Source organism: Tiliqua scincoides, chromosome 2, assembly GCF_035046505.1.
Source record: "Tiliqua scincoides isolate rTilSci1 chromosome 2, rTilSci1.hap2, whole genome shotgun sequence".
Lineage (NCBI taxonomy): Eukaryota > Metazoa > Chordata > Lepidosauria > Squamata > Scincidae > Tiliqua > Tiliqua scincoides.
Window position 1 is genome coordinate 50,181,101 of NC_089822.1, and position 14,063 is coordinate 50,195,163.

The 14,063-nt window shown below is 44.2% G+C and overlaps 1 protein-coding gene across 2 annotated transcripts in view; it reads left to right on the forward strand.

Moving 5' to 3' along the window:
• KCNN2 (potassium calcium-activated channel subfamily N member 2) overlaps positions 1-14,063 on the forward strand; it is a 97,855-nt gene that overhangs the window by 64,480 nt on the left and 19,312 nt on the right. The gene's annotated exons all lie outside the window — the stretch shown is intronic.

Here is a 14,063-nt window from a genome sequence, read left to right on the forward strand (position 1 = left end):
ACAGAGGCCTCCTCCAGGCAAAGTAATGTTTGTTCCCTTTCCTTGGGGCTGCATTGCTGCAGCACTGGCGCTGGATGGTTAGGTAGAATTGGGCCCTAAGCGCTTAAGGGCATTTAGTCTGACTCAGCCCTCTCATGTGCTGTAAATGCAACTAACATTTCCTGGTATTCAAATTGCATGTGAGATTATCTGTCCTATGTACAACTGTGCTGTGGAACAGTAGCGTGCCCAGTGCAGGGGAGACATGTGCACACACACTTCTCCCCTGCGTAATTCCAAGAGGAGCAGCAGATGTATTGTCCAGACCAGCTCATTGTGAACCCATCAATGAGGAGTCATGCAGTGAATGTGACAATGTAACATTAACAACCTGATCCAAACTAAATCCCAGAAATGCAGCAGTACCGGCATAGCTTCTGTTGCATCCTGTGGGCGCAATCCTATCCTGCGCTGGAACTGGCAAGCCAGGAGGCTTGCGCGGCATCCAGCACTAGATATGGCGCCACAGTGGCTCAGCCAAAGGTAAAGGGAAAACTCTTCCCCTTACCCCCGGTAAACCACTACAGCCCCTATGGGTCTCCTCAGACTTGCCCGCCCTCCCACTGCCCTGGAATGCCACTGCCCTTTACCGTCCAGCAGAATGGCTGGTGCAGATCCAAGGAGACCCACTGAGGCAACAGAGGTTTATCTGCTTTAAGCAGAGGCTTAAAGTTCTCTTACCTCAAGGAGGCCTTCAGAATGCCCCCCCCCCATAGGATGCAGCACATGCTCTGTTGTGGGTATGCTGAGTAGGCAGGGAGGTTAGTTAGGATTGGGCTGTAATTTTGGTAGGATCATGCTCCAAGTATACAGTGGAGTTGTACAAGTGTACAACATCCATGTTTTGAGCATGTTCCCTAGAGCGTGTCTAGCTATGTGTGATCTGATTTTTGTCACATTGTTGTTTTGATTTATATGTATGGTCATGTAAATAAAAAATAGATGACTCATTTGTTGAATCTGTTAACCTCTGTTTTAAAATGAGTTTAAAGGTCTTTATTGGTTAGTGGAAGATGAACAGAAAAAGTATTTAGAGGGGAAGAACAGAGTGACATCATCCACTGACAATGTGGAGAGAGCAAGATTTACCAAATGCTGAATGGGATGCTGATGTTGGTATACCATGTGTGTATAGTTTAACAAAGTGTCTTGAGAGGGACAAATGGAAGTGCTTCTACATGCAGTGAATAATTAGTCTACAGCCACATGATATTGTGATGGCTTCTGATACAAGTGGCTCTAAAAACGATCTGACACACTTCACAGAAGAAAGGTCTATTAATAGCTTAAATGTCATGACAGCTAGGAACAGAACCGCTCTATTCAGAGATGGTATATCTTTAGTTATCACTTGCCAAGGACAAACAACAGAGGATGGCTGTCTCCATTTCCCCTTTGCTTGTGAGTTTTGCTGGGGCTTCCTGCCATCAAGTTTTGGAGTCAGGCTCAACATGATCTTTCTCATCATTCACTTTGAGCTCTCTTATTAGGTCCCAAAAGTCTGAATAAAAATGATTTCAAAATAAAATAAAAATGTTATCACAAAAATGTAATACAGGGGAACATAAAACAAAGTTGTCCCAGGCAAAATGCACTGATGGCCTGTTAAGGCTACGTGGAATCTTCCACTGTCATGACAGGCAATTGTGGAATGGAGTGCTGAGAAACCTGCATCTTCTAATTCTAGCAACCCAGTAATGACATCATTGCCAAGCACAGAAAGGCACAGGCTTCAGCAGCCACTCCTGGCCAGCCTCTGTAGGGGGCGGAGATGGACCCATGGCGGGTAGAGAGGTGCTTCCATGTTTTCAGTCCAGATCAGATCCCCACACAGTTGGTACTTATGGAAGAAAAATCAAGACATTATTAACATGCATTCCCACCCACCCCCACTCCTTATATCAAAATGTTATTGTGAAGAAATTAGGCAATTTCAATGAATATTTGCAAATTTTGGTGCTTTTTTGAAGACTGGAAAAATGACTAGAAATGACAAATGATAAGAAGTTGATAATATCAATAATAGCAGTAGGAACTAGAAGATATGAAATTGTACATTATAAACTATAACTCTGAAAAGTTCTGAGAATCAGCTATGTAGGAAAGTCTCCAATTATTAAAATTGGAAAGACACATTAGTAAATACTAGATATAGGTAAACAATGCAATTTTTTTTCTCTTTCTGCAAAGAATAAAAATAATGTAGATAGTTCTTTTTTATTCCATTTTCCATAAATGTTTGAATGAGTAATAAAACAAAAGTCAGGTAGATTAGTCTACCTGTCTAACTACATTAGTTAGTCATGAATAAGTTGCAATCACACAAACACACATTTACCTGGGAGTAAGTCTCACTGAACTCAATGGAACTTACTTCTCAGTAGACATGAATCGAATTGTGCTGAAAATTCCATTGATTTAAACTCAACTTGCAGTCCTATTATATGCATGTTTACTCAGAATTAAGTTCTGTATAGCAGTCAATGAAGCTTACTCCACGTAAGTGTGCATAAGATCATGAGTTGTATCCCATGATGGTGTTCACTAGAAGGGCAAAGGAAAATTAGAGAGCCTTGCTCTAGAGTTGCTAGGAATCAAATTTGTATTTCTTCACATTATTGATCCTATGACAATATGTGTATAACATGATGCATATTTTTAAGTAAGACACCAGCAGAGTTTGTGTTCTGAAAGCTTACATGGGGTAGCCATATTAGATGTAACAGCAAACACAACAAAGAGTCTTGTGGCATCTTATGCGGACAGTAATATGTCCATCTTCATGTTGCCACAGGCTTCTTTGTTGTGTTCATTCTGGAAAATCCCCCTCCCCCAATCTGAGAGTTCTTACAGGGAGAAATTGCATAAACCAGCAATTTTCAATCTTTTTCATCTCATGGCGCACTGACAAGGCACTAAAATTGTCAAGGCACACCATCAGTTTTTTTACAATTGGCAAGGCGCACTGCACTGACAGCAGGAGCTTGCATCCCTCAGTGGCCCTACCAACAAATGATCCTCCCCCAAACTCCTGTGGCCCACCTGCAGACCATCCATGGCATACCAGTGTGCCCCAGTACAGTGGTTGGAAATGACTGGCATAGATTTATGATATCACAGCTTTAGACTTGCAGTTCTCATTGCTGCTACAGATCTCACCTCTCCCACATGAAGAAGCTGTTTGTGTGAAGAGGAAACTCCCATTGCCCAGTGCACTGGCACAACAGTACCTTCACTTGCTCATGGACATCTGACTCTTGTTGTGAGGCGCTCTTCTTACTTTGGATTTCCAGGTAGAAAAGTGAATATTAGGTTGTTCTGGATCGATTCAGGTGCATACCAAATGGCAGTTTTCCATTTGTTGTGGAAGCACCTGTACTAGGTCAACAACGCCTGTCAGTGGCTGAGTGTCAGCAAGGCAAAAGTTCTTTTATACAGGTATATGACAAGGTATCATATTGCAAACACCAGCTGGCAGTTAGATGTATTTTATAGGTGGAAAAGCTACTGCAGCGTATGTACAATTTGAGATTTGGTGGTTTTACTTCATCCTAATAATCGTATGCTCTCAGTAGGATGCATTCTTCCAGTTTATATTAATTTATTATTATTAACAGTATTTATATACCGCTTTTCAACTAAAAGTTCACAAAGCGGTTTACAGAGAAAAATCAAATAACTAATTGGCTCCCTGTCCCAAAAGGGCTCACAATCTAAAAAGATGCAAATGAATACCAGCAGACAGCCACCAGAACAGACACTGCTGGGGTGAGGTGGGCCAGTTACTCTCCCCCTGCTAAAAAAAGGAGCACCCACGTGAAAAAGTGCCTCTTACCCAATTAGCAGGGGTTATACTGACTTGTATGCTCTCCTGAAACATCTCTTTTGCATCTTTTCCTCAAACAACCACATGTCTATGTAGGTATTTGTTATTACTCTTCAACAAGTTCATTTTATAGCATATACGGTGTCTTGTGTTTTTGAGCTATGGTTCCTCATATTGTGAGCTACCTGTAATTTATTTGGAATATGATAGCCATATAGTATCTTCTTTTAGGAGGGAAGACTGTTAAAACATGGAGGCAGGATGCTATATGCAGTTTGTTAGGGCTGCTGCCGAAACAGAATTCTGCACACCTGAGACTGCTTGATCTTGTAGGCATTGTCCAGCTGCATCATTCTAAATTTCAACTATTCTATGAGAATTTTGCTCTACCACAACACTTAAATTCTGCAAGGGAAAATCATCAGATTGCCCATAGGAACCATCTGAAACCGTAGGAAATAATGAACATATTTATTGTTATGAAACTGTCTTAAGAAAACTTTGCTTGCCAATAGCAATAGGAGATGTCAGGGAAAGTGGAACGGGTCCAAATAAAAATGGGAGGAGCTAATATTTCAAAGCAAAGAATAAACTCATCTTGGCTGTAGTTTATTTCAAGGAAAGTTGGGAGATTTACACCATTTAATGCTCATGTTTGGTTGGATTCAGATCAGCTTGATCCTGGCTGAGAAGCTAATTGGTGAGGGACATAGCTCATGGCAGTGGCATAGCTAAGGGGGGGCAGGAAATACATTGCCCTAGGTAGTACACCTTCAGGGGTGCCAACCTGCGCCCTTGACTGCAGATCTCAAAGCACAGTGGGGTGCAGGAGAAAGTGCTGTGGCAGCGAGGATGCCTCATCACCACTGGAGTACCTTCTCATGCACCCCTCCCCCCTTTGTGGGCGCTCAGAGCAGTTGCAATCTGCTTTGAGCAGCCAACCTCTTTTTTCCTTTTTTTGGGGGGGAGGGGAGTTATCGGCCACTCAGAGCGTCTTGCAACCACTCAGAGTGCACCATAAACCAGAAGTAATTGGTGGTGATGTCTTCACATCACTGCAATTACTTTCAGGTTAGGCACTTCTGGGAGGGGGGGATGACATCTGACATCATGGTCTTGGGTGCCAGATGCCCTATCTGCATCTCTGGCTCACAGACAGATTGCATATTTTGTATGCTGAAAGTCTCAGGGTCAACCTCTGGTTCATCTCCAGGTTGGGCTAGGAAAGACATCTGTCTGGCCTGGCAATCTGAGAGAACTGCTGCCTGTCGATTTTTGACAGTGGTGATCTAGATGGACTAAGGGTCTGAGTTAGTATAAGGCAACATCATGTGCTTATGACGGAAGTAGTGAGAGAGGAGTTCCATCCTGAGACCGATTTTAGAACAAGAAAGATGGAAGCATACGTAACAACTTTCAGCTACTTTATAATTCTTATTACTATGCTTAAAGCAGAAGTGGAAAAGGGAGTTTCAATGTGCTTTAAGTTGTTCTTTTCCCCTGGGGGCTGGGGATAAGAATAGGCCCTCAGTTTGGCTGTACTTGTTGTAAGAGGTGACTAAGCAGCCACTGGGTAGATGGGACTCGTCAGCCTGGGAAGGCAGCTCATCTGAGAGGAGGAAAACTCTGATCCCAAACCCCCACTGCCTTGTGGCTTCATCCAGTTATGGAAAAGGCTTCAGGAGTCAACCTCGAGGCAAAATCCGGAGCCGGAGTCCCTGAGGCAGCACGTGGCTGAACACAGTCATGTTCTGGCAACTCCTGCGACGCTGCTGGAACCAACCGTATTGGCTTCTGCCTTTCCATTGGACCATTCCAGCGATGTGGATAGGGGGGGATTTGCTGCATGGGTAACAGTCTATCCTTCATATCTACTTTACCCAGGCTTTGCACACTGGAGAGGACACTCTGTTCCAGAACCACCATTCAGAGCGCGATACCAGAGTCTTCCGAGACTGAAGGATGCCAACAAGTTGTTCTTGTTCTAAAATTGGTCTCAGACCTGGAATCCTCCCTCATGAATTCAGTCATTGTTTCATTTGAAACTCTTCCCCTTCAATCATGACTCATCTTTTTTAGAAAAAGGAACTGGTCTGTTCAGTTGGCCCGCCTCCTAGAGATCCCAAAATGAATGGAATGTCTATTTAAATTCTTACAGGCTTTTCATTTTATACAGAGCAGCAGGAAGATTGTTGTGCATTTTCTGGTGAGAGCTAAGTTTCCCACCTATGTCTGCAAAGCGGACCTACTTTCCCCCTCATTGGATCCCAAGGGACATGAGCAAGAAATGGGGCAGCTGCCTTCTCTCGGAAACAGGCAAGTACAGCAGGGCATGCTCATGATGACAGCAATCTGCTTCTCATTAATCTACATTCAAAACTGCCATAGGTGTTTAGGAGATCAGGAGGATGCAGTTATGTTTCCCAGAGAGGAATGAAGAGAGGAAGGGTTATCATGGGACTGGTTTATTTTTAAACCTTCCTGATCATTTGTTTGGGGTTGATCCTTGTTTTTGCTGAGCTTCAATTTTAGGCAACTGACATTTGAATACTTTGATTTTGCATCTACAAATAAGCAATGGTTTATGATATATGCTATATAGCTGGAATCAAGAAGCCATGGAATCATATCTGTCAGTCTAACCCATTGATTCTTTCATGCATTCTGCCAAAAACAAGAATCAGATGTTTTCTCTCAGTTATACCTGGTTCAGTCCAAGCTAGTCCTCCCCACATACAGTATTAGAGACTTTGTGAACAGCTAATTGCTGCAGTACTTGATAAGGAAAATTCGATCAGTTTATTTTGTTAGATTGTCAAGGGGCAAAATATGATGTAAGAATATGTAAGCATCAGCACTATCCATGCCTAAGATTGAGCCTGAACCATAACACAGAATCCCACATCTTCCACTTCAGATGGGTAGGGCTATCTCAAGGCACCTGGCACAGTGACACGCCAAACCCCCTGCCTTGCCTGGCAATGTGGCAGCTGCCTCTGATGTTCCTCTTCCTACTCCCTGAATTTGAAAAGAGAAAGCAGAGGAGGGGAAAGAACAGAGGAACAGTGAAGGCAGGCAGAGGTGGGCAGGAGGCCCCCCCCCTGCCACCAATTCACCACCTTAGGGCGCAATCCTAACTGGCACTTATGCCAGCATAGGTGCCCAGGGAGGGTTGCAAATGTGCCGTAAAGCACATTTGCACCTCCGTGGGAGGAAGCTGCATGGGAGGAAGCTGTGCAGACACACGGAGGCCAGCAGAGGCCTCCACGATGGCTTCCTCGCCGCTGCTTGTGCGGATGCATCCACGCCGACACAAGCGGCGAAGTTAGGCATGGGGGGCATGGAGGAGGCAGGAGGGAGGTGTTTCTGGGCGGGGGGAGGGTTGGCAATGGGCGACCCCGGGGGCGGGTGTGCAGGGGGCCAGGGGCGGGGCTATCCCAACTCCCTGCAGGGAGTCAGGGGTGGGGCTTCAAGCTGCTTCGCTCTCCTTGGACTTGCGCCACCGAGGAGACCCACTGGGGCAAGCAGCCCGCTGGGGCAAGCAGCCTATTGCAAGCAGAGCTTCCCCTTGCCACTGGCTGAGCCGCTGCAGCCAACGAGCCTGCATTAGATGCAGCGCAAGCCTCCTGGCTTGCCTGCTCCAGTGCAGGTTTGGATTGCGCCCTTAGTCTCCACTTCAGTCAGTCTCATGGATAGGCCATCCCCTTTGGAAGGGCATTTTTACATCTCTGCTACAAAAATATTGTGCAGAGAAGTGAAACAAAATCCAAAGGTGTTCTTCTTCTTGCATTAGCAGAAGAATGAGACCAGCTGTGAAAGCAACCTGTTATCACAGTACTGTGTGAGCATTTGTACAAGCTTTTGTGCAACCGTTTGTGGAATAGTGCTAGCAGCTATTTGCCTGTCATTCATGGGGCTTTGGTGTACTGGGTAGATCTAGATGTAAGCAGTGTGTTGTAGCAGGCATTCTGGCTGGCATTCTACCACATGGACAAACGCATAGCCTAAACACCTACAGGCTTAACAAAAACTTGCCATATATCTTGAACTTACCATATATCTTGATTTTTATATGGGAATACATATAAAGGGCTCCTAGTTACTGGTCTTTGCCTAGACATCTCAAGATGCTTCCTCTATTCATTGTGAGCCAGGCGACATTTTGAAACAAAAAAAGGCTTCTTTCCTCCAAAAGGTTAATTAGTCATTGAAGTGCCAACTATAACGTATAATCAGTTGTTGAAAATGGTTGAGCTTCTGGAAAGTACACCCCTAAATTGTTTTTGGCAGGATGGAGCAGTGGAGTTCAAAAAGAAATGAGGTGTTTTGAAGCTCTTCTGTACATTTGTGAAGCCTTGACTTTTTTTTAATTAAACCTGCATTTATCATGAGGCAGTCAGCCACCATTTCATTCTTTTAAGCATTTCAAGAAACATTTAAAACTAGTTGTATGCGGCTCTGGCCCTGATCCAGCACCAGCAGCTTGCTGTTCCATTGTCATGTGATGGATGAGAGGGTAGCCTTGCAAAGGAGAACAAAGTATAGAGTAGACAGACTAGGCTCGTATTAGTAACAGCCCAATCCTATCCTTTCCCCTGCTATAGTAATACAGCTGTGCCAAAATGGGATGTGCTGCATGCCGTGGGATGGCTGATTGGGATGTTTTAGAGGAGAAAGAGAAAATATTTTCCCTTACCTTTCTGCAAGCCCTTTGGCTGCCAGTGGTCTCCTTGGACCTGCACTGGCTTTTTAGTTAACGCACATTAGCTAAACAAAGGGGGCATTAGATAACAAAGGGGGCATGTTGTCTGGCACCAGAGGGGCTAAGATCCAGCACAAGTCACCTGTGCTGAGTGCCACCCACTCCTGCTTTTGACTCATCCCTGGCCCTCTCTCCATTCTACCACATTACACCCACCCCACTGATTCACCTCTGTTGGTGGTCCTCTCTCCTGCCCCTGCCATTCTTGCTATGCATGCCTCCAGATTACCTTTTGAGACTGCCAGAAAGCACCTTCTGCAGCTGGAACACAAGTTCCACCACCAGTGGCAGCCCAAAGGATTGGACCGTAAGAAAGGGAGCATAGACAGTTTAAGGAACTGATTCAAGGGAGTAAAATTTCAGCCATCATTCTATAAGGGAATCATCAGAAAAAAGTGACTGCAGCTTTACCTTTGTTCCCTCTTTCCCCAGCCCTGTTTATATAGGCTTACATGGTGCACAGTTCAGAGCAGTGGCATTGCTAGGAGGGCCGGGGGTGCAATTGCCCTGGGCTCCATGATGGGGGACCAGATGACTCAGATCACCACATCCCGCCCATAGTTTAAGAGCTCTGGGAGCTCTTCTGAGTTGCAGGGAGGCTGCCTGTGGCCTCCCTGCAACTCAGAATGCCCACCGGAGCTTTTAAGTAGCGATTTCCGGTTTTCGTGAAACCACATATGGCCTCCCAGCAACTCAGAAGAGCTCCCAGAGCTCTTAAAGAGCTCCCGGCTGTTTCAATTTTTTTTAAACAAGGAATGTGATGTCACACCTGACACTGACATAACTTCTGGGTGTGACTTGTGGGAGGTATGATTTGGAGCTTTGCTGTGGGCTCTGCAATGGCTGGCTATGCCACTGATTCAGAGTAGAGGAGAAGCAAGGTGATTATGCACTCAATATATTCTGAATTAAACTCTCATATGAAAGGTGGTGACTCCCGGAACATGCAGGTGTAAGGATCTCTGGCCCAAAGATCTCTGCTGCTGCAACTAAGGGCCTTCTTCAGTGCCAGTACAGCTTCAGGATGGCTTTAATCTGTCTCCAACTTTACTTTGCTCTTCAGATCTTCTTCCTGTTTGATATTATTATTAACATTAACAGTATTTATATACCGCTTTTCAACTAAAAGTTCACAAAGCGGTTTACAGAGAAAAATCACATAACTAAATGGCTCCCTGTCCCAAAAGGGCTCACAATCTAAAAAGATGCAAATGAATACCAGCAGACAGCCACTAGAACAGACAGTGCTGGGGTGAGGTGATATGTGAAAAGAGAAGCACCACCAATACTCATAGTAATGATATCTTCTTCTTCTTCTTCACTCAGCCATTCATTGCTTAGAACTTACTAGACAGACCCAGGGCACATATGCTAAGATTGGTGTAATAACAAAGCAGTTTTACTGCAAACTACCTTCGTTATTGATCCATCCGGAACTAGGATTGTTTTGGTCCCCGAGGGTGTCAACCACCCTCAACCACTCTTGCAGACATCTGCTGCAAAAATGGAATTGTTTTCTTCAGTTTCTCATACAAAATGCCTTGTGGGTTTTGGTCTTAAGAAGGCAGCACACAATGCTTCGCCGGTCTGACTCTGCACCATTGCCACTAGCTGACCTAGCCTCAGGCTGCTCTGTTTCACAGAAAGTGCAGGTCCAAGAGGACCCTGTTAAAAACTCGTTTTGCCCAGACTGTACAAGGTAGGAATAATCATATGTCCTTCTTCCTGTATCAAAAAATTTCTGTTCTTGTCCATTAGTTATACTGATTTGTTCATGCTGTCTGAAAATTCAGTAGTGCTGGACTGAACAGGCCAGCTAAAGAGATACCGAAAGCACCATTTGAATAAGGGCACAATCCTAGCCCACTTTCCAGCACCAACATAAGGGCAGTGCAGCTCTGAGGTAAGGGAACAAACATTCCCTTTCTTTGAGGACGTCTTCGTGAGTGCCACCCAACTGCAGGATGCAGCATATGTCCCGTTGGCACTGCTATGCTAGTGGTGGAAAGTTGGTTAGGATTTGGGTCTAACTCATATAGCAAGTCTGGTGTCAGTCCCCAACTAGATCTGGACTTAGAGAAGCATCCTCTGAGGAAGGGGAGAACTGGCCTTCACACAAGTATAGTGTGATCTTCATCACAGGATAGCCACTGAGGAATCCTTGGGCTTTCCCACTCTGAGGACCTGAGACCTTAACACCCTCCACTGGGACCTCTGAACACTATCTGCACCCATCTAGGGCCCCAGAAACGGAGACTAGTCCAAATCAGGTCAGAAGCCCAGTTCTGGCACAGAACTGCCCATCTGGCAGCTGGTGGCTTTGCTGATTCTGAACCAGCCCAGGAGCCAGGCTCAAAAACAGGCTCTGGATTGGGATTATAGCTAGATCCAGGAAGAAATGGACTTTCCTGGACTCCTCATAAAACTGCAACCTGGCATTCTCTGCCTGTACAACCACCCTCTTTTCAGAGCACCGGGCTTCCTAGTATACCCTCTGCTGCCTTACATGTTGCAGACCTGTACGTTTGTGTCTCATTGTTGATCTGGCTTCCACATCTTGCTGCCCTCCTTTGTAATCCACTGCAGCCTACTAACTTTCCAGTTTTATGGCCAAGCCAACCTTTCCAGCTCCCTTGGCCACTGGCACTGGACACCTGGAGAGGCCGAGCATCTCTGTTGTTCAGAAAGCCTCTTCGGTTCTGTATTTCTGATGCACTCTGTCCCTGGTCCAAGGAGGTTTTATCCCCGAGGTTATCCCCATAGGAGAGGCAATTCATCACAATTATATTACCATTATATAAATCACTGATTCAGAATACAGCATGCCTCAGTGGTCAATCCCATGCCTAAAATGCTAAAAGGAGCTATGCGGGTAATTAGGGAGATAGAAAAACCATCTTTCATTTGGAAAGGGCCTGAAAAGCATCAGTTCGTTTGTCTTAATAAGACAAGACAAGATAATAGATATAACACAATTAAAGGTAAGGAGAAGAGAGATCTGAAATTATGATCCCTTTTTATAATTTTCTGGGATGCTAGAAACTAGATGAAATGAACTTATCTTTTATGGCTGTTTGGTCTGCAGGGTACTTTTTAGTGCAGTCTGTAAAATCCTGTTAGTTCTAAGTGTCTTGCTCATAGCACAGATTAGTAGAAGTATTATGGACAGATATGTAGATTTCACAGATCCTCAAGTTATAGTTTATACTGATAAAGAATATTGGCAAAGGATCTAAGACCTCTAGCTTTGTGAGTAGAGGCAAGCTGAATATTTATTGCCTTCATGATAATAACCACTTCACTGTCTTCCATCATGATCTGCCTAACTTTGGAAGGAATGATGGGGAACTTCATCTTAGTTGTGAGAAACTGAACACTGTTTCAGCCAACACAGCATCCAATGAACTGTGACTCTGAAAAATCAACATAGCAATTTTTAATGTATTTCATGGGGAGAACTGGTATGGCATATTTTGACGTAGGAAACTGGGATTCAATTCCCTGCTCAACATGGCGAGCTGGATGACCTGGGGGCATTCACAATTTCCCAGTCCAACCTATTTCACATTGGATTGCAAGGAAAAACAGAGGGTCATGTATATTGCTCTGAGTTCCTAGGAGAAAGCCAATAAATAGCTATCAGAAATCTTTTTTTTGCCAACGAAACTTTTGAATCATGAATAGCAGATTCGGGGCGCAATCCTAACCCCTTATGTCAGTGCTTTCCAGCACTGGCATAGCGGTGCCAATGGGACATGTGCTGCATCCTGCAGTTGGGTGGCACTCATGGAGGCCTCCTCAAAGGAAGGGAATGTTTGTTCCCTTACCGCAGAGCTGCATTGCCCTTATCTCAGTGCTGGAGAGCACTGACATAAGGGGTTAGGATTGTGTCCTCAGTTTATTGTTCTTAATTTGCATTATCTTGCATAATAGCAAGATTCTTTACTGTTACTTTAAAAAAGTGCTAAGCAATTCCACAATGCTTTTGTTCATAGATAATTTAATGTGATGGGGTTTACAAATACAAAGGCATTTCACTGACATCATGTGCTTATTAGATGTTGGTATCCATTTGCGTTTACTCATAGTTCAATCCTATGTATGTCTACTCAGAAGAAAGGCCCATTCATTTCAATGAGACTTACTCTCAAGTAAGTGTGTTTAGGATTGCAGCCTAAGTATATTGATATGCTAAGCCAGCACCCATCTCTACTGGTACTGCATTTCAAAAGGTTATGGGAAGGGAAAAATATCTGGGTGTGAATTTCTAGTGTTCCTGTACTGCTCTTGCAGGAATTTGGACTTTTCAGCGATGACTGATCAAATATTGAGCTGAGGGAGGGGAAAATCCTTATATGTAATCGGTGTGCACTTAGCCCCTGTATGTTAAGACTTCTGGATGAGGGGTACTGTCTATCTTTTTTTAGTGATGGATAGATTATATGGTCTACCTTTTTAAGTTGCTAGTACTTAATATTTACTTAATCTTTATTTTTTCACTTTCTATGCCTAATAAAAGTCGATTGTGATTGTATTTTTTCACTTAGATTAGTTATCCAGCTATAATTTGTAATCCATCTATGTAATCCAGTCTCTATAAAATAAAATTATTTTTAATAACTTATCATTATGTTGATAAATTAATCCCAGGCAATCAGTGCCCTTTAAAATTAAAACTCTGGAAGAAGTGAATTCCCAAACAAGAAGTTTGTTACTGCATATGCTTTACATTCAGACAGTCCCAGATTTAATCCGTGGCATCTGCAGGTAGGGCTGAGAGAGACTTCTGATTCAGACCCCAGAGAGTTGCTACCAGCCAGCACAGAATACTGGATGGACTATAATGGCCTACAGCAAGTTCCTATGAAGTCACTCTTTTCTACATAGTGCTACCATTCTTTTTGTGTGCAGAAGTGCTCTTAAGGTGAACAGAGAGATAATGTTATTGCCAGTGCCATCTGTGTATACGGCACAGGTTAGAGACTTGTAGAGTCTGTATTATAGAGTCTTAAAGGTTAGAGTCTTTATGGTATGTAGTGCCCAAATTGTTTGGCAGTGTACCCGGAACAGTTAGACCAGGGATGTCAAACATGCCAATGGGCTGGATCTGCCCCCCCCCCCATTATAATTGGGCTCTCCCAGAGTCCTTCTTTCAGCAGCGCTGCTTCTGCCAAAACTCTGGGAGGGAGAGATGGAAGGAGACCTCAGAAGGCAAGGAATGTTACAGGGTAAGGGGCAGACCAAGAGGGGTGAGAGTTGGAGATGCTGCCAAGTTGCTTTGCAGACCACCTTTCAGCTACTGAGCAGTGAACTGACACAGTGGCAAAAGTGACACTGCAGAAAGGGCGGCCCCATGTGATGAATGGGCTCTTGTCTTGAAAATATGATCAAGATTTGCACATTTTCCCTTCTGTCATTTGCAGCTAATGAATTTCT